The sequence below is a fragment of the Rhincodon typus genome, chromosome 17, assembly GCF_021869965.1.
Source record: "Rhincodon typus isolate 14 chromosome 17, sRhiTyp1.1, whole genome shotgun sequence".
Classification (NCBI taxonomy): domain Eukaryota; kingdom Metazoa; phylum Chordata; class Chondrichthyes; order Orectolobiformes; family Rhincodontidae; genus Rhincodon; species Rhincodon typus.
In genome coordinates, this window is record NC_063348.1 from 36,467,155 (window position 1) to 36,486,713 (window position 19,559).

The 19,559-nt window shown below is 39.4% G+C and overlaps 1 protein-coding gene across 1 annotated transcript in view; it reads right to left on the reverse strand.

Annotated features, from left to right (window-relative positions):
• The window catches only part of btbd10b (BTB (POZ) domain containing 10b), a 58,093-nt gene extending 39,614 nt beyond the window's left edge, over positions 1-18,479 (reverse strand). Inside the window, exon 1 of the mRNA XM_048606843.1 lies at positions 18,409-18,479. The gene's annotated coding sequence lies outside the window, so the exon portion shown is untranslated. The remainder of the gene's footprint in view (positions 1-18,408) is intronic.
• Positions 18,480-19,559: the final 1,080 nt, after the last annotated feature.

Genomic DNA, 19,559 nt, shown 5'->3' on the forward strand with positions numbered 1-19,559 from the left:
GGCGACATTTAAGATCTATTAATTACCTATTAATCAGCTCGGGTTAGCTTCAAGTAATGTCTTTTTAGGGTATTAAATCAGCAATGGTCTACATTATACATTATACATTACACATTACATGAGTACAATGTGCTAACTTGAAACTAAACCACCAGAAATTGAAATCTTCAAAGCCAGCGCACTTATTACATTGTATAACAATTCTGAATTGATGCTGTACAAACCAACACAGCCCTCAATTTGTTGTCGCTCACTGTCAAGAAGTAGAGAACCATCACATTGAAGATGACACTGAACACGAGGTCAGTGAATATCATTCTTGGAAGAGTCTTGATCAATTGAGTCAGGAAGTGGCAGAAGGTGGTAACTTGGATAAATGCAAGGTATTGCATTTTGCAAAAAAAAACAAGGGCAGGCCTTAGACAATTAAAGTAGTTTTACAGAACAGAGATCTGGGAGTTCAGGCACATAATTCTTTGAAGTTTGCATCACATGTCGACAGGGTGGTTAAGGTGTTTAGCACACTTGCCTTCATTGCTCAGACCTGAAGAGTACAGGAGTTGGGATGTCATGATAAGGTTGTACAGAACATTGGTGAGGCCTCTTCTAGAGTACTCTGTCCAGTTCTGGTCGTACTGTTATAGGAAGGATATTGTTAAGCTGGAGAAGGTGCAGAAAAGATTTACCCAGGATATTGCTAGGAATGGAGGGTTTGAGTTATAAGGAGAGGATGGATAAGCTGGAGCTTATTCCACTGGAGGGTAAGAGGTAGAAGGGTGACCTTATAGAGGTTTATAAAATAAATTAGGGGTATGGATAAGGTGAATGGCACATGTCTTTACCTTAGGGTGGGGGTTTCAAGACTAGGGAGCATATTTTTAAGGTGAGAAATTTAAAAAAAGACACGAGAGGCCACTTTCTTACAGTGAGAGGTTCGTGTGTGGAATGAACTTCCAAAGGAAGTGGTGGATGCAGGTACAGTTACAACATTTAAAAGACATTTGGATAAGTACATGAATAAAAATGTTGAGGGATATGGGCCAAGTGCAGGCAGGTTAGATTAGTTTAGTTGGGATTACAAATCAAAATCAGAAGTCACATGACACCAGATTATAGTCCAACAGGTTTATTTGAAATCACAGGCTTTCGGAGCATAGCCCCTTTGTCAGGCAAAGTGGAAGAGCAGCACACAGACAGAATTTATAGGCAGAGAGATCAAATTATCATATTAAATGGTGTGAGTGAAATATCGAAAATTAAGTTTCTGCTGGTGATCAAAAGTGTCTGACGGTACGAGTAAAATGTCAACTGAATAACAAGTGAAGGGATGACCTATTACCAATTAAATAAGGCAGAGATACAGTCACAAATTAAAAAATAAGGTGGTGCTGGCGATAAACCAAAAATGACTGGAATGACATGATAGGTATGAGATTCGCATGTCGAGGATCTAACCAAAATAACAAGTAATCCAAAACTGTACGAACTAATTAAGGTAGAGAGATCATAATTTATCCAGGTGATTGTGTTAAAACAGGACAGTACAGGAAGATTTTACAGATACAGAACAGTGTGGTGGGATCACATGCAGCATGACATGAACCCAAGGCCACAGTAGAGACTGTCTCCATGGGTACGGAACTTGGCTATCAGTTTCTGCTCAGCGATTCTGCATTGCTGTGTATTTTGAAGGCCACCTTGCAGGATGCTTAACCAAAGATCGGAAGCTGAATGTCCTCGACTGCTAAAGTGTTCCCTGACTAGGAGGGACGATTCCTGTCTGACGATTGTTGCACGATGTCCATTCATCCGTTGTCGTAGCGTCTGCATGGTCTTGCCTATATACCAGGCCTCAGGGTATCCTTGTCTGCAGCATAGGAGATAGATAATATTGACTGAGTCACATCAGTATCTGCCGTGTACGTGGTGGGTGGTGCTCCCATGTGTGATGGTAGCATCCATGTCAATGATCTGACATGCTTTGCAGAGGTTGCCATTGCAGGGTTGTGGGGTGTTGTCCTGAAGGCTGGGTAGTTTGCTGTGAATGATGGTCTGTTTAAGGTTTGGCAGTTGCTTGAAGGCGAGAGGTGGAGGTGTAGGAATGATCTTGGCAAGATGCTCGTCATCATCGATGACATGTTGAAGGACGTGAAGAACATGGCATAGTCTCTGCTCTGGGGGAAGTACTGGACGACGAAAGTTACTCTATTAGTCATATCCTGTGCCTGTCGTCTTTTGAGCAGGTTGTTGTGGTTTCTCGTTGTGGCACGTCGGAACTGGCAATTGATGAGTTGAGCATCATATTTCATTCTTATGGTGGGGCATCCTTCAAAATCTTTAGGTGCCCGTTGCATTCCTCCTCATCTGAGAAGATCCTGTGTATGCGCAAGGCATGTCAGTAGGGGACGGTTTCTTTAATATGTTTCGGGTGGAAGCTAGAGAAGTGCAGCATCGTTAGGTTATTCATGAGTTTGCAGCAGAGTGAGGTACTGAGGTGTTTGTCCTTAATGGAGATGTGTCCCCCCAAGAACGAGACTGATTCTGAAGAGTAGTCCAGGCTAAGTCTGATGGTGGGATGAAATTTATTGATATTGCTAAGTAGTCATTTCAGTGATTAATCGCCATGAATCCCAGGGAAGAAAACATCCGTGTACCTGCTGGATTGCGTTGGTCGGAGGTCCTGCACAGCAAAGAAATCTTGCTGCAACTACGGATAAATGGACACCACACAACAATCGCTAGCTAGGAATGGTCCCTCCCAGTCAGGGAACACTTCAGCAGTCGAGGACATTCTGCCTCCGATCTTCAGGTAAGCACTCTGAGATACACAGCAATGCAGAATCACTGAGCGGAAACTGATAACCAAGTTCCATACCTGGGAAGACGGCCTCAACCAGGATCTTGGGTTCATGTCACATTACATGTGACGCCACCGCACTGTTCTGTATCTGTAAAATCTTCCTTACTGTCCTGTTTTAACACCATCACCTGGATCAATTGTTATGATCTCTCTTCCTTAATTAGTTTGTACAGTTTTGGATTACTTATTACTTTGGTTAGATCCTCAACGTGCGACTCTTATACCTATCACGTTATTCCATTCATTTGGTTTGTCTCCAGCATCACTTTATTTTTAATTTTTTGGTAACTATATCTCTGCCTCATTTAATCAGATTATAGGTCATCCCTTTGCTCGTTATTCAGCTGTTGACACTTTAGTCACATCTGACACTTTTGATCACCTGCAGAGGCTTATTATCTGATAGTCTACTCACATCATTTGTACGTTCTTTTGATCTCTCTGCCTATAATTTGTGTGCCAGTGTGCTTCTCTCTCATATCACCTGTCGAAGGGGCTATGGTCCAAAAGCTTGTGATTTCAAATAAACCTGTTGGACTATCTAACTGTGACTTCTAACTTTGTCCACCCCAGTCCAACACAGGCACCTCCAGATCGGGATTATGATCAGCATGGACTGGCTGAACCAAAGGGTCTGTTTTTGAGCTGTATGACTTTATGACCCTATAACTGAAGAATAAACTTAAATGTTTCCTGAGCACTCTTTACAACTTCAATGTCCCATGTGTTTTACAGCCAATGAAGTACTTTTGAAATCTAGTCCCTGCTGTAATAGTAAACATGAAAGTGAATCTGTGCACAGGAAGGACTCAGATAATCTGCTTTGAGCTACTTAAAAGGATAAATGTTGTTAAATAGTGGAGAAAACTCCTGGCTTTTCTTTGAATAATATAACGAAATCTCCTGTGGTCAACCGAGGAGACAGATGAAACCTCGGTTTAATGCTTTATCTGACAGTACGTTGTTACACAGTGCATTGCGAGATGTGTCCTTCTGACGGGGTTACCCACTGAGACATGTCCGACATCTCGATTTTGGAGTAGAGAAAGTATAAAAGAGAATTAGAAACAACTGAAATGGGAACCACTGAAAGCAGAAAAGATAAACACAGTGATCTATTCATCCTGGAATCATAGAATCATAGAATCCCTACAGTGTGGAAACAGACCCTTTGGCCCAACAAGTCTACATCGAACCTGAGCATCCCACCCAGACCCATCGCCCTATAACCCACCTAATCTACACCTCCCTGAACACTACGGGCAATTTAGCATGGCCAATCCACCTAACCTGCACATCCTTGGACTGTGGGAGGAAATCGGAGCACCCAGAGGAAACCCACGCAGACACGGGGAGAATTTGCAAACTCCACACAGACAGTCGCCCGAGGCTGGAATCGAACCCAGGTCCCTGGCGCTATGAGGCAGCAGTGCTAACCACTGTGCCACCGTGCCGTCCACAATCATTTTAAATTGATATGATACAAGTCAGATCCTAGCCGGGAACCTGGCATGATCGATCACATTTTGATTTGTTTTGATTTTAACTAAGTAGGGTCTTACTGAAATGTGGGCTAGCTGTGCTTCAGAATTTGCTTACTAAAACAGAAGCATCTTAACCAAAGAAATAAAAAAAAAGAATAAACCAAACCAGTTACTTATGATACAAATTCAAAGATTTCTAAACACACTTTAAAAGTATAATCCCATTAATCCCAAAACACACTTTTATAAGTGGAAAGAAAACCAACTTTTGTCCAGTACCTAAAACAAACCCTAGTGCAGTACCCAAACTGCACTTGTAGAGGAATCATACCACAATTCCTGTATCTAACAGTTTGGCAGGTACAAGTCATTTGCAACTTCAACTCAAAGTCAAACCAGACAGCTTCTTCCTGAAAATATATTCTGAGCTTCAATGTACTCGGATCTAAGTAATCTCTTCAGGGATTTATCCCAATACTTCTGGTCTGGGACTGACAGCAGTTCCTCACCCCAAGGTAACCTTGTCCACTATGTATCCTACCTTTCTCAGGAGCACGGGTGTAAAAAGTCGTCGACTACTCCACTCAAAATAAAAATTGAGACAAAAGCCTTAATTTTAAAACATTAAGCTCAAAAAATGCTTCAGAATTCTCGAAGAAACCTTGAGGCCCCGTTATTTACATTACTACGTCAAAAAATACCAAAGTAAATAAAAGCCCAGTCGTGGTACACGTTTTCCCTAAAGTCAGATTTCAAGAACTGTTTTTAAATAAATCACCGTGGCTACAGAAAAGCTTACAAGTTAATTATTAACATCAGTCCCCCTGAAAACCCACTGTTACTAACTCAAAAACCAGAAGCCTACACTTATAACAAATATTATTTTTAAATCTATCATTCCACAATTTACATCACATCTTCTGCAATAAGTAAATGAAAATTGATCTTCAAAGGCACCTTCATTACTAACCAGAAATTATCTTACCATTAATTCCACAACATGCAAATTCTAATTATGTGCTAACATTGCTCTGTGACTCAGTGTGTAATCAATCATTTTACACATCACAGTCAATGGCATGTGCATTCTCAATAAAGCATCTGCTGAAACATTTTCTTTTCCAGGCACAGGTACGATTTTCAAATTATAAAATTGAAGAATTAAGCTCCATCAAAATAATTGTTAAGTTCTTGTCACAAAGTATTTCTAAAAAAAAAGCATTATGATCCACATAAGTAACACAATCTTATCCAGGTAACTCATAGTATGTATTTGTAAATGATGTGGTCGAACAAACCTTGAACATAGAATGGAAACCAGTCCTTACTGATCATAATCCCAAACTAAATTAGCCCCACCGGCCTGCTCCTGGCCCCTGACAGGACATTTAATCCCCATTTTATCCTTTTACAATTAAATAGCCGCTACATTGATGTCACTGACATCGACAGCCAGTTTGAATGGCTCTGCTTAATATGATATAGCTAGGATCGGTGCCAAAATTCAAGTTTACAAAGGCAATTAACACACACCCATTCAACTCTTCTGTCCCTTTTCAATGTGTTTATTAAAGGTCAATGACAATGAAAATGTTTGGAACAAACTTGCAAAAGAAACTACTCATGCTAAAGTAACATAAAATTTCATGTTTCACCTTGGACATGGAAAAATCCAAAATAGCCAGTATTTTTGCTTGTATGGATGCTATGTAGCCTTGTCCCATCATATGACAAATAAGTGACTTTGGCATTGGCAAATTCACTCATGGCCAAATTTAAAAACATTGTCTTTTTGTAGCCAAACAGTTCAGTCAAACGGTGCAAGTGTTTTTCCTAGGTTTAGCTAAAAATAATCAAATCATCAATGTGAACAGTAAAATGACCAAATTCTTAGTTAAAAAAAATTATTCATGAGATGTTGGTGTCACCAGCTGGGATTTATTGCCCATCGCTAATTCCCCTTGAAAAGGTGGTGGTGAGCTGTCTTAAATTGCTATAATCCATTTACTTTAGGTAGACCCATAATGCCTGGAGCCGCTGGATTTTGACTCAGAAACATTGAAGGAATGGCGCTATATTTCCAAATCAGGATGGTGAACGCTTCTGAGAACTTGCAGGTGGTGGTGTTCACTGCTGCCTTGTCTTTCTTCATTGTAGTGGCCGTGGGTTTATAATATGCTGTCTATAGAGCCTTGGTGAATTTCTGCAGTGCAACTTGTAAAAGATATACACTGCTTCTACTGAGAGTCACTGGCAGAGGTAATGTTTGCAGATATGCTTTCAATCAAATGGGCTGATTTGGCCTGGATGGTGTCAAGCTTCTTGAATTTTGAGCTGCCTAATCAAGGCAAGTGGGGAGTGTTCTACCATACCCCTGACTTGCGCCTTGTAGATGGAGAACAGGGGCTGAGGAGTCAGACGTTATTTTATTCGTTAACAAGTGAAACAGTGCTGATGCATTTTTCATTCCAAAAACTTAATGACCTTGCACTGAAAGTTCATCCAGTGGTACAAAAGCCTGGGTTTCTTCAGTGCTCTCAATTTAAATAACTTGCCAGTACCTCTTTAGCAAGCTGATTTTTTTTTGTGACAAACCAGGTGTATCCAATTCATTCAACAATTCTCTAGTCATGATCTAGGATATGAATTTTTTTATAAACCATGTTGACTTTATGATATCCAATGCAGAAGCCTATGACCTTTTTAGCTTGGGCTCCAGCTACTTTAACTTCATTTGACAATGTCATAGTCCATCATAAACTTCGTTTCTTCCCTTACGTGAGGTAATCTCTCTGGATTGAGTCTGTACAGGTGTTGCTTTATAGGTCATACACTACCTATATGAGCAGCCAAAACCATTTTCCTAGCCTACTATTACAAATTGATTTATAATTCTATAAGAGCTCTTGATAACTTCCTAGAAGACAGATGTTATTTAAACTTCTGGGAGCCTCCATGCTTTGCAATTTGATTGTTGGAAAGTTGACGTTTCTCCTGACTATCATCTGTATCATAATATATTTTAAACATGTTAATATAACACACTTGACTCTTTCTTCTTCCTAGAGTATTCACTATACAATTCACATCATTGAGTTCCTTAATTCAATAAGGAATAGTGAACATTGCTTTTAATGGTTCCCCAGTAAAAGGCAATAACACCTGATCTTCTGCAACAAAATTTTAAACATTAGACTTTTTGTCTGCTCTAGTTTTCAATATTTGTTTTGCGTTTTTCAGATTTTTTAAGCCAAATATCATATGTTAGTCAACTTGTCTCTGAAATATGAGACTTAGATTCGAAACGCTGTTGCTTTCAAGTACTCAGCTTCAATTACTCCTCTTCAGGGTTTTCTCTCGACATTTTTGATTTGGGACCGACACTAACTCCTCACTCTAAGGAAACCTAGTTCACTATATATCCTTCCTTTCGCAGGGGCATGGGTCTATATGGCTGTTCCATTCCAAGGATTTCACGGGTCTATTTCATTCAAAGTAAAAAGTGAGAGAAGGAGTCTTAAGATTTAAAAAACTGTCACAGAAGTTTCTCAGAAACCTTGAGGGTCACTTTTCTGTGCTGCATCACAAAATAATCTAAACTAAACGAAAGTCAATTAGTGGTGCACAAAATCCGCTCAGTTTAAAGCCAGGTTTCAAGAACACTTTCAACGTAAACCATCATGGCTACAGAAATACTTACAAATTAACTATGGACTTCAGACACATGGAAAACAAAGCACTAACTCAAAAACTAGAAACACAAACTTATAAATGAATATTAAAAAACATACAAATTGCATAGTTTGCATCATAAGCCCTGCTGCCAAAAATTTTCATCTCTTTCAATATTAGTTACAAGAAATGACTAAAATGTTTTATTTAAAAGTGTAGCAATTCACAAACATACCATTTTTTAAAATTCAAAGAGAATAGTGGCCTTCACATTTTTTCAATGGAAGAGACCTCCTCTTACTGCAGATACAAAATATGTCCCACTCTACCCTATTCTCTTCCACCCTATAATGGGGACAGACCATTCAAAACAACACATTCATTACTATACCTACAAATACCCACAAACATTTGTGGTGAAATTCATGGGCCAGAGTTTCCAGACAGTGGCAATCTTACACAGATTGTTAGGAAGGGTCACTGGACCTAAAATTTTAACTCTGACTTTTCTCCAGAGATGCTGCCAGACCTGCTGAGCTTTTCTAGCAACTTTTGTTTTTGTTCATAGATTGTGAGGGGTAACGTTAGGTCTGTTGAATAGTTACTCAGTGGTAAGACTATGTATTTAATAATCTAACTTTTCCCGAGTAACAATTTTACTTCATTTTGTCGAACCCTCCTAAGTTTCATACTTAAATGGAGACCTTCAGAGGGTTCTGGGTGTAGAGGATTGCACAGTGGAAAATTCAATTTTCCATGCAATTCCTTTGGAGTGTGCTATGATGGGGATTTCATGGGTCCCCATGTGCATCTCCTATCTGTGTTCACATAGCAACTATCTGGACTGTGGAAAATCCATCCCATTATCTTTCTTGCATCACTAGTTCTTCATTTCCCTTTCCCATGCTGTCTCCCTGCTTGGCCTTTTCCCCCTTCATGTAATTATTTGCTGTGAATTTGGGATACAACACAATAGAAAACCTGACTATACAGTATTTTCAAAGACCTTAGTAAAGACTTTAATAGACTTAAACCTACTGCTCAGTGAGAAGAATCTGATGACTTTAGGGTCTTAATTAGAAAACATGTCTGAGACACATAGAGGCTCCAAGAGAATAATTGAGGAAAGGAAAACAATCCACTAACGTAACTGACAACATTATAATCATTGAGAAGCGAACTAAGTCACTACTTAAAGAGAAAAACAGGGTCTTCTGGCAAAATTGTGATGTCTTTACCTCTGGGCCAGAAGTCCAGGTTCAAATTGCGCATGCCCCATAAAATGTTGTAACTTGCCCAAATAGGTAGATTAAACTTTTCTTAAGAAAAAGAAATTATCAATAGAAGAGGTGACACCAAAGGGAAAATTTCAGTAGATCATTCACGTTGAAGAGTTACTAATGACATGGTGATAGGAAATTATGCATCTCTGTGTTGTAATTTCTACTGTTCTTTGTTTACGTAAAAAGGATTTAAGCAGATGGAACAATGGGAACTTCCTGCTAAGCAACCTTTGCAGCACCTACTTTTGAAAACTGGATTGAAGATACATTGCAAGATTACGTTAAAATACTGTGTGTAACAGGTGTCCAGTGAACTGATCAAATTGCTACTTTACGAACAAGCTGGAATGAGGTGCTCATACCTAACAATGGCCAGCTGTGGAACTGCTAACTTGTGGGTGAGCACTTGGGTATTTCAAGGAACAGAATCTACCAGCCTAATCTGGGTTTAACCTCAGAAAGACTAACACACAATATACAGTCAGTGACTTAATTCCCTAGCCAGCCCTGTCGACCTTGCGAAGTCCACAAAAATCAGGGGCAGCCATATCACAATCCAGTAAAGCTCTAGCATGACAGTCATACTTCTGGAATTGTACCTGACAGAATGTCCCAGCATACGCAGCAGAGGTGGCAGCATAGTGATATACAGTCAGACGGGAGTTGCCCTCTGAGTCCATGACATCTCATGGCTTCAGGTTAAATGTGGGCAAGGAAACCTCCTGCTGATAACCACGTACTGTTCTTCCTCAGCTGATGAATCAGTACTCTTCAATGTTGAGCAATGCTTGGAGGATGCACAGAGGGTAGCAAAGATGCAAAACGTACTCTGGCTGGGGGATTTCAATGTTCACCATCGAGTGTGGTTTGGCAGCAATGCTACAGATCAAGCTGGTCAGATCCTAAAGGGCTTAACTGCTAGACTGGGTCTAGCGGTGGTGTGTGGGAACCAACAAGAGGGAAAAACATACTTGACATCATCTTTACCATTCTTCTGGTTGCAGATGCATATGCCCATAATAGTATCTCTAAGACTCAACATTGCACAGTCCTTGTGGAGACTAAGTCCCACCTTCACATTGAGAATACACTGTATCTTGTTGTGTGGCACTATCACCGTGCTAAACTGGATAGACTTCAAATAGATGCAGCAACTCAAGACTGGGCATACATGAAGCATGGTGGGCAATCAACAGCAGCAGAATTGTGCTCCAGCACAATCTGCAGCCCAAAGGCCTGGCATATTCCCCCACTTAACTATTACCACCAAGACAGGGGATTAACCCTGGTTCAATGGAGAATGCAAGAAGGGATACCAGGAGCAGCACCAGGCAAACCTACGAAGCAGGATAACTGCATGCCAAACAGCAAATGCAGCAAAAGATAGACAGAGCTAAGCAATACCACAACCAACGGAGTCATGAACACTGCCCAGTCCATCGTGCAAACCAGCCTTTCATCCACTGATTCCGTCCATACTTCCTACTACCTCAGGAAAGCATTCAATATATCAAAGACCCCTCCCATCCGTGTTATATTCTCATCCACCCTCTTCTGTCAGGCAGAAGATATAAAAGTTTGAATACACATACAAATAGATTCAAGAACAGCTTCTTTCCCGCTGTGATCAAATTTTGAATCTCTCAAATGTTAATGTTGATTTCTCTCTCTGCACCTTCTCTGTAGCTGTAACATTGTGTTCTGCACTCAGTTCTGCTATCCTGATGCACTTTGAATAGTAAAAGCTGCCTGTATTGCATGCAAAACAACGCTTTTCACTGTATCTTGGTACATTTGACAATAATAAATCAAATCAAATCACAAGGTATAAGTCAAGATTGTAATGGAATACTCTTCATTTGGTTGGATGATGCAGCTCCAACAACACTCGAAGCTTGACACCATCCAGGACGAAGCAGCCCGCCTGACTGGCACCACATCCACAAGCATCCACTCTCTCCACTGATGCTCAGTAGCAGCAGCATGTATTATCTTCAAGATGCACCGCAGAAATTCATCAAGGATCCTTAGACACCCACAACCACTTATGTCTAGAAGAGCAAGGACAGTAGATACATGGGAACACCACCACCTGCACACTTCACTGCAACCGCTCACCATTCTGACTTGGAAATATACTGCTGTTCTTTCACTGTCGCTGGGTCAAAATCCTGGAATTGCCTCCCTAAGGGCATTGGGCTCAACCTACAACATGTGGACTGCAGTGGTTCAAGAAGGCAGCTCACCACCACCTTCTCAACAGCAACAAGGCTCAGGCAATAAAAGTATGTGGGCCAACCAGCAATGCCCAAGTCCCATGAGTGAATTAAATTTTAAAAAACAACTCAGTTAAATAACAAATATAAAGAAAAGCCTCATCTTTAACATCAGGAGTCCAGTACTGAACACAAGTTAATTCTATTTTTCTGAAGTAAATCCAGGACATAGAGGCTTGTCCTACTCATGGGAAGGCACAAAATGTTAAATGCTTGTTAAAAGAATACTGTTACTATGCAATAACACTGAAAGAAATTAACAAGTTAACAAAGGTGGTGATGCTAAATGTGTATGAATGCACAATATAACAAAGTGGAGAAAATTTCTGAGGTGAGTAAAATATTTCATCCAGACACCAAAAGCATCTAGTTCCTACAGAAGGAGGATAAAAGTAGTGCACAATTGCATTTCACATGATTAGACCCTCCAAGATAATAAAGCATTCAGAATCTTGGGCTTCATAAATAGAGATATTGCAAAAAAAAAATTGGGGAGGCTACGCAAAAACTTTAAAAACTATGGTTCGGCCACATCGAGTTTTGCATCCAGTCTTGGTCACATTAGGGACAGTGCGAGGTTCTTGACAGAATGAAAGTAGGATTTGCTAAAATGGGATGAGGAACGTTTGCTTGAAATTGGATTAAAGGAAATTTTGGGAAGATTTGTTAAAACATGGTTACTCAAGATAGACAAGGAAAATCTGTTTCCAGTCAGCTGATGGAACAAGGACTATGGAACACAGATTTAATGTTTAGGCAAGGGATGGCGGAGACGGCAGAAGGAAATTTTTCTAGCAAATGGTAAGGACAAAGAACTCACTACCTGCAGGGGTGGTGGAAGAGAGATAATTAATGCCTTCAAAAGAAAATTGGATCAGCACTTAAAGGAAATTGGTGGGGCAGGTTCAATGGGCTGATCTGTGGGGGTTTATAGATAAAGAGCAGTTGAAATACAGTTGGGTCATTCTTCAGAGATTTGGTATGGATATGATGGATAAAATGGCCTCCTTTTGCACCATCATGACTCAATGACATACAAAGGCGAACTGTAGAGATTCGGAACAGCTATCCAATTCCTCAACACATGGAACAACTGAAAAATTAAATCTCCAGCAGCTAGTGGTTTTGAGCCCAAACTACAGTCTATTTTCTTCAACACTACATACCAACAATGATGGGTCACATTTTATCTTATAAACTCACCACCCTATCCAAAAATCATAGACTGACTCCTCATTATGCACTTTTCGCAGATCCACATACTTTTGGAGTTAGCCCTGGACCTGATTTTTTTGTTACCTAATTATAAAAAAAAATGTAAGACCAAAAAAAAAGACATTTGGTGTTTTGGAAAGCATTATGGTAGACAGGTTCCCAGGCCTGATGTGATCTATCCCAGAATACTGAAGGAAGTGAGGAAGAAAATTATTGGGTCCTTGTATGAAGTCTTATTATCTTCTTTAGTCACAGGAGAGGTCGAGAGAATTGGAGAATAGCCAATGGTGTACCTATTTTTAAGAAAGGAAAAAGGATAATCCAGGAAATTACACGCTGGTGATCTTTACATCAGTAGTATGACAATTACTGGAGAAGATTATTAGAGTCAGGATTTACTCATTGGGAAAGAAAAGGACTTATTAGTGATAGGCAGTATGATTTTGTGCAGGGGAGGCTGTCTCTCTCAAACTTGATTGAGTCTTCTGAGGAAGTGACACAGATGATTGATGAGAGCAGGGTGCTGAATGTTGTCTACACGTACTTTGACTATGAAGACACCAAAGTCTTTGACAGGCTGATTTAGAAGGTGAAGTCACATGGGATCCGTGCTGAGCTGTTAATATGGAATCAGAACTGGCTTGGTCATACAAGACAGACAGAAAGCAGCGGAGGGCTGTTTTTCTGCCTAGAGATCTATGACCAGTGGTGATCCACAGGGAGAACCCGGAGGTCTATATATATATGTATACATATAAAATGATTTGGAGGAGAATGTAGGTAGCCTGATTACTAAGTTTATGGACAACACAAAGATTGGTGGAGCTGCAGATACTAAGGATTGACAGAGGATGCAGAGAATATAGTCAGGCTGGAGGCTTGCGCAGAGAAATAGCAGTTGGAATTTAATCCAGACAAATGACAGGTGAAGCATTTTGGAAGGTCTAATTCAGGAGGGAAGTATGCAGTAAATGGTAGACCTTAGATGCATTAACATACAGAGGGATCTGGGTGTAGTGGTCCACAGTTCCTTGAAAGAGGCAACAGAAATGGATAAGGTGGTCAAGAAGGCATATGACATGCTTGCCTTCGTCAGTTGGGCAGAGTATAAAAATTGGCAAGTCATATTGCAACTGCATAAAACTTTAGTTCAACCATATTTGGAATATTATGTAAAGATTTCTGGTTGCTACACTACCAGAAGGATGTAGAGGCTTTGGAAAGGGTACAGAAAAGGTTCACCAGAATGTTGCTTGGTTTGGAGGATATTATCTATAAGGAGAGAATTGGAAAAACTTGGTGTGTTTTCACTCAAAGGTTGGAGGCTGAGGGGTGACCTCATAGAAGTTTACAAAAATTATGAGAGACATGGGTAGAATGGATATTCTGAAGTAGAAGTGTCAATTACTCGGGGACATAGGTTTAAGACAAAACGGGGTAAGTTTAAAGGAGATGTGAGAGGCAGTTTTTTTTTTAAAAACACAGAGGGTTATAAGTGCCTGGAATGCACTACCAGAGGTGGTGGTAGAAGCAGATACAATAGCCACGATCAAGAGGTATCTTGACGGTATAAGAATATGCAAGGAATAAAGGGATATGTACTGCACAGAGGCAAAAAAGGTTTTAGTTGAGAAAGGTGTCATGTGCCACCACAGGCTTGGTAGGCCGAAAGGTTTATTTCTGTGCTGTACTGTTCTTTGCTTCTTGTTCTTTGTTTAAAAAGTTCCAAAAAATCGTGCAGTCCATCGTGCTACATAGGGGATTTCTATTATACACGACTATCCTTGTTATTGTGTTATTTATGGGAGGTCCATGCCCCATTCCCTCACTCATAACAAGGATCTGACATAATTTTCCAGGAGATAAGGTACAAAAAAAAAAGCAAAATTCATTGAGGAATGCGGAAAACTCCTCTGTCATCATGTATGCTTCCCCATATTCCTAAACCTCGGCAATCAAGATTGGTCCAGATCAAATTTGAACTGTTCCGGCTCTGAACTCTGGCTTATCTGAAGTGTAGCTTTGCAATATTTTGACTCTGGAATATCACTGGTGACAAAATAGCTTTGTCAGGAGAAATAGATAATGAATTTGGTAAAGATGATACATCTGTGCAATCTCAAATGAGTACTTCATCAATGGTTCACTAAGTGCAATCCTGGCACACAAACTGTTCCTACAAATTCAACAGCCAAAACCTGAAAATTTCTTACATCAGTCCATTATTTTCAGTTTTGTGAAATTAGTTAGAATATGGGTTGGGATTGAAACTCAACAAAGATGAGATGAACTAAGCCAGAGGATCTGCAGTTAACAGCTTAAAATCACCTTGCAGAATTTGCATGATTCAAAGTCACGTCCTTCTGAGATTTTGTCAGAAAGCTGTTAATGATTGTGAAACACAAGTCAAGTCATACTTTTAAGAATCTTTGAATCCAGCAATCAATTGGTAAATAGCAGTGTTTGACTAAAACAGCGTTATTAAAGTACCATAGAACCCCTAGTGTGGAAACAGACCCTTCCGCTCAACAAGTCCGCACTGACACTCAGAGCATCCCACCCAGACACATCCCGCATAGCCCATCTAATCTACGCATCCCTGAACACTAGAGGCAATTTAGCATGGCCAATCCACCTAACCTGCACATCTTTGGACTGTGGGAGGAACCGGAGCACCCGGAGAAAATCCACGCAGACACGGGGAGAACGTGCAAACTCCACACAGACAGTCGCCCAAGGGTGGAATCAAACCCAGGTCCCTGACGCTGTGAAGCAGCAGTGCTAACCACTGAGCCACCGTGCCGCCAGTGAATCCAAACATTCTAAATTATTTTCTTGCTAATCTCTCTTGTTCAGGCTTTTTTTTTCAAACCAACTTTTGAACATATCAACTTTTCAATATAAAACAGAAAGCACTCAAGGGATGGCCTGTTAATTCAAGAAAATTACAGCCTCATTTGTTTCCTGACTCTTAACTGCTCTCCACTTAAGTGCATGTTCAATTAAAACAGGACAGGTCAGAAAAATCTCAAATGAGATTTCATTTGAATTGTAAGCTATTGGAAGGATATGATTTAAAAAGGTAAGATTTGAGATGCATTCATGCCTGCGGCAATGGGAATGCGTCAGTTGAGAATTCAGTCAGTGACGTAAATCAGATAGGCTAAAAAAAGACAAAGTATTATCAGTCTGCAGCTACAACAACAGACTCTCAAGAAAATAGGTTGTTGCAGTGACCTCAGGTTGATTACCAAACTCAAGTTAAAACGGCAAGTTGTTGAAACATAATTAAAAAGTAAGCAAAGCTCACTTGTTGAAACACAACAGTCATGATTAAAAGTTGGAGGCTTAGTTTGGAGTACTATCATTGGAGATGTACTGACTCAGTGTGGTTTGCAGGACAAAGAAATGAAAAGTAAATGCTTCACAATAGTTTTGAGATAGTGTGAAGCTCAGGAAGCTGAAAGTCCAACTTACTTCTTACACACTTAACACACAGCAAAGGAAATAAAGCACTCAGGCCAACAATGCCATTTGGTGTTGACTCTTCAGAAGTTAATATACTTCCTGGCATTATCAGCAAATTTCCTCAACATTTTTGAGGGCAAAAACCAAGGACTTAATGTAAAACACAATCAGGAGTAGTTCCAAAACTAATGCTTGTGGGTTGTCACCATTTCCACAAAAAAAAAACTGCCTTCAACCCCCTTTTCAATTTCATCCTTCCCAGCCAACTTGAATTTCAGTTTGCTACGTTACTCATGATCTTTCCTGTTATGCCAAAATTAAATGACTAGAACGGGCCTTTATCTCAAGTTTAGAAAAATGAGGTCTTAGCGAAATATATTGTGACACAAGTTGCAAGATTCGTTTGGATTTCGAACTAGTGACGTATAGGTTTTGGTCTGTGCATATGAGGGAGCTTAATGATTAACTTGTCAGTACTTCTGCAGGCATGTTTTTCTTTTTAAAAGAGTACAAGAGTGGGAATCCCTGGGGTGATATTGGGAATTTTTTTGAGAGTTTTATGACCAGATATAGTGAACGTTGAGATGCATTAGGTTGCTTTCAGCTTAGGATCAGAATTCTGTTCTTCTCTGGCAGAAGCGCAAGTGGGGGAGCTCATTGTTTGGAAATGTTTTGCTTCCTGTTTGCAAAGTTCTGGTAGAACTTAGACATTTGGAGAAGTCTCTCCTGAAGAAAGGAGATAATTTGGAATGGTTAGGAAGTAGCTTACCTTAGTGCAAGGGTTTTAGTGTAAAAGGTTCTAGGCTGAAAATGTTTGGTTAAATATGGAAGGGAATATGTGAAATTGAGAAAATTTAAGCTCAGTTATGCAATTCATTAAGGGAGGGGCTACCCAAAGCTGGGAAGAGAAAGCAGTTAAGTTTAACCAATTGATGTGATAGAAAAGTGAACACTCTTTCTGTGTTTGAATACTGTAAAGTGAAGTTGGAATAGATGGGATGGTACTTTTTGCTATGCGATTCAAAATCTTTCAAATTGTCATTTTATCTTTTTCTTTGCTTCATAATCTTGTTTCATTGATCTGCAGCTTTGCATGCTTATGTTTCAGCGAAAGACCATCTTGACAAATATGAAAAAAAAAATCAAAATACGATCTATCAAGCCAGGTTTCTTTAAGATCTGATCAAATGTTCCATCAACTTTTCTTCAAATATTTACAAGTCAGACCACTAGAGGTTCTGAGTACTTTATCTCAAAAGACAAGGCATTACCTTATGTGTTGAATCGAGAAATAAACCAATAAATACATTCAGAAACAATGGAGGAGGTCACTGATGTTGGCTGATGATACAACTTGTCTTTAGAGGGATTAATGAAAATGTATTAATTGGCAGTACACATGGAGCTTACAAACTAGTCTCAATGCATATAGTCAGGTTAAACTTTGATTTGTTAAATCAAGAAGCTGTCATGGAAGTAGTGAAACAAATCCCTATAGGAGAAATTGACTTTATTTTGGGATGTGACCTGACCAAGAATAGTTTAAGTATATTAGCCTTACTAAGGCTGGTGGAAGAAGCTGAAATGTTAGAGGTGAAACACCCTCAATTGTTTCCTGATTGAGGTCTAGTCACAACACAGTAACATTGAATTAGAGAGGAAGAAGTCTATGAAGCAGTGAAATAATTTGGAAATTTAATTATCGAATAAAACACTTCAAAATTTAAAACTGAAAAAGAACGAAGGCAAAGAAATGCAACAAAACTTGGGCATGAAATAGTTGTACCAAACAGGCTGAATATTATTACTTGAGACACAAAACAAATGAGAAAATGCAGACCACTTCAAATACCAGCCGATGAGGAAAGGACAGTGGTCTATCAGATGGCAAACCATCTTACTATCATAACAAAAATTCTAAGAGTAGATCATGAAATTCATTTAGATTTCAGGAAAAGCCAGGTTAAAATATTAAAGCATTTTATTGGCCAGGATTACATAATGATATGGTCAAATTTTGCCAGAAATTTGAAATACATGGGAGGTAGTGGGAAACACCCAACAATCAATTAAATGCGTGCCTTTAATTTTAATACAAGCATTTCAAGAACAATTTAGTGGGGTCTTAATAGATTGTGCAGTACTCCTACCTAAAACCAGGAATAGAAGCAGAATCTTTTAACGGTCATGGAATTTTCAACAAGACTTCCTGAAGCAGTGCCTTTAGGAGAAATTATGACAAAATGGCAGTGGAAAAGTTAGTTCTTTTGGTATTATACGATGGATTACGCAAAGAAATACAATCAGATCAAAGTACGAGTTTCATGTTACAAACATTCAAAGAAATCATTATTAGAAAGAAAGTTTTGCAATAAAACAATTAACATCTTTGGCTTCTCACCCACAATCTCAAGGCACATTGGAAAGATGGCATCAAACTTTGATTACAGCCTATTGCCAAGTATGTTCCAATGATTTCCATTAAGGAATTCCTTTGTTATTATGTGCCATTAGGGACACACTTGATGAGGTCTTCTGGAATTTGTTCTTTTGAACTAAAATGGAAAGGGGATGAAAAGACCACTTAAATTGATTGAAGAAAAACTGATAAATCTATTCAGATGTGATACTTCCAGCCTACGTTTCAAATTTTTGCAAGAAAATGACCAAAACATAAGAGCTGGCTAAAATCATTTGACCATTACAGAACAAACAATTAATACTGGAGTAGATAAAAAGTCCGAAGCCCAAAATGCTTTTGTTGGCAACAGGGTGGGAGTTTCTTCCTGTCTCTGGTTCAAGGTTCAATGGACCTTTATCATACCAAAAAAAGTTCCATGATAGGAATTGTGAAGCATAATCCAGACAAAAGAAAGAATCAGAATATTTGCAGCAGTGGAAGAATTAGGAGTGAAATAGAGCTATCAGAATATATGGAGAATGAATCAAAAATTTAAAAAAGATTTACCCCCCCAGAAATCAAATTGGATAATATGGTTGTGCTAAGAAGGTTAGAAGACATGTTTGCTTTTCCTGAGAACTATCGAAGTGAATTTCTAAAACTATTGCAGAATCATAGATCAATATGGAGGAATATGCCAAGGAAAACTGTTTTGGCTCATGATACCACTGTGGGGGATGTGTTACCTATAAAACAACACCCTTACAGACTCAATCCAGACAGATTAACACAAGTTGGAATGGGATGAATCTTATGATAGACAATGTCACTGTTGAAGCAAGTCATGGCAGAAGCAAGTCATGGCAGAGGCAAGTCATGGCAGAGGCAAGTCATGGCAGA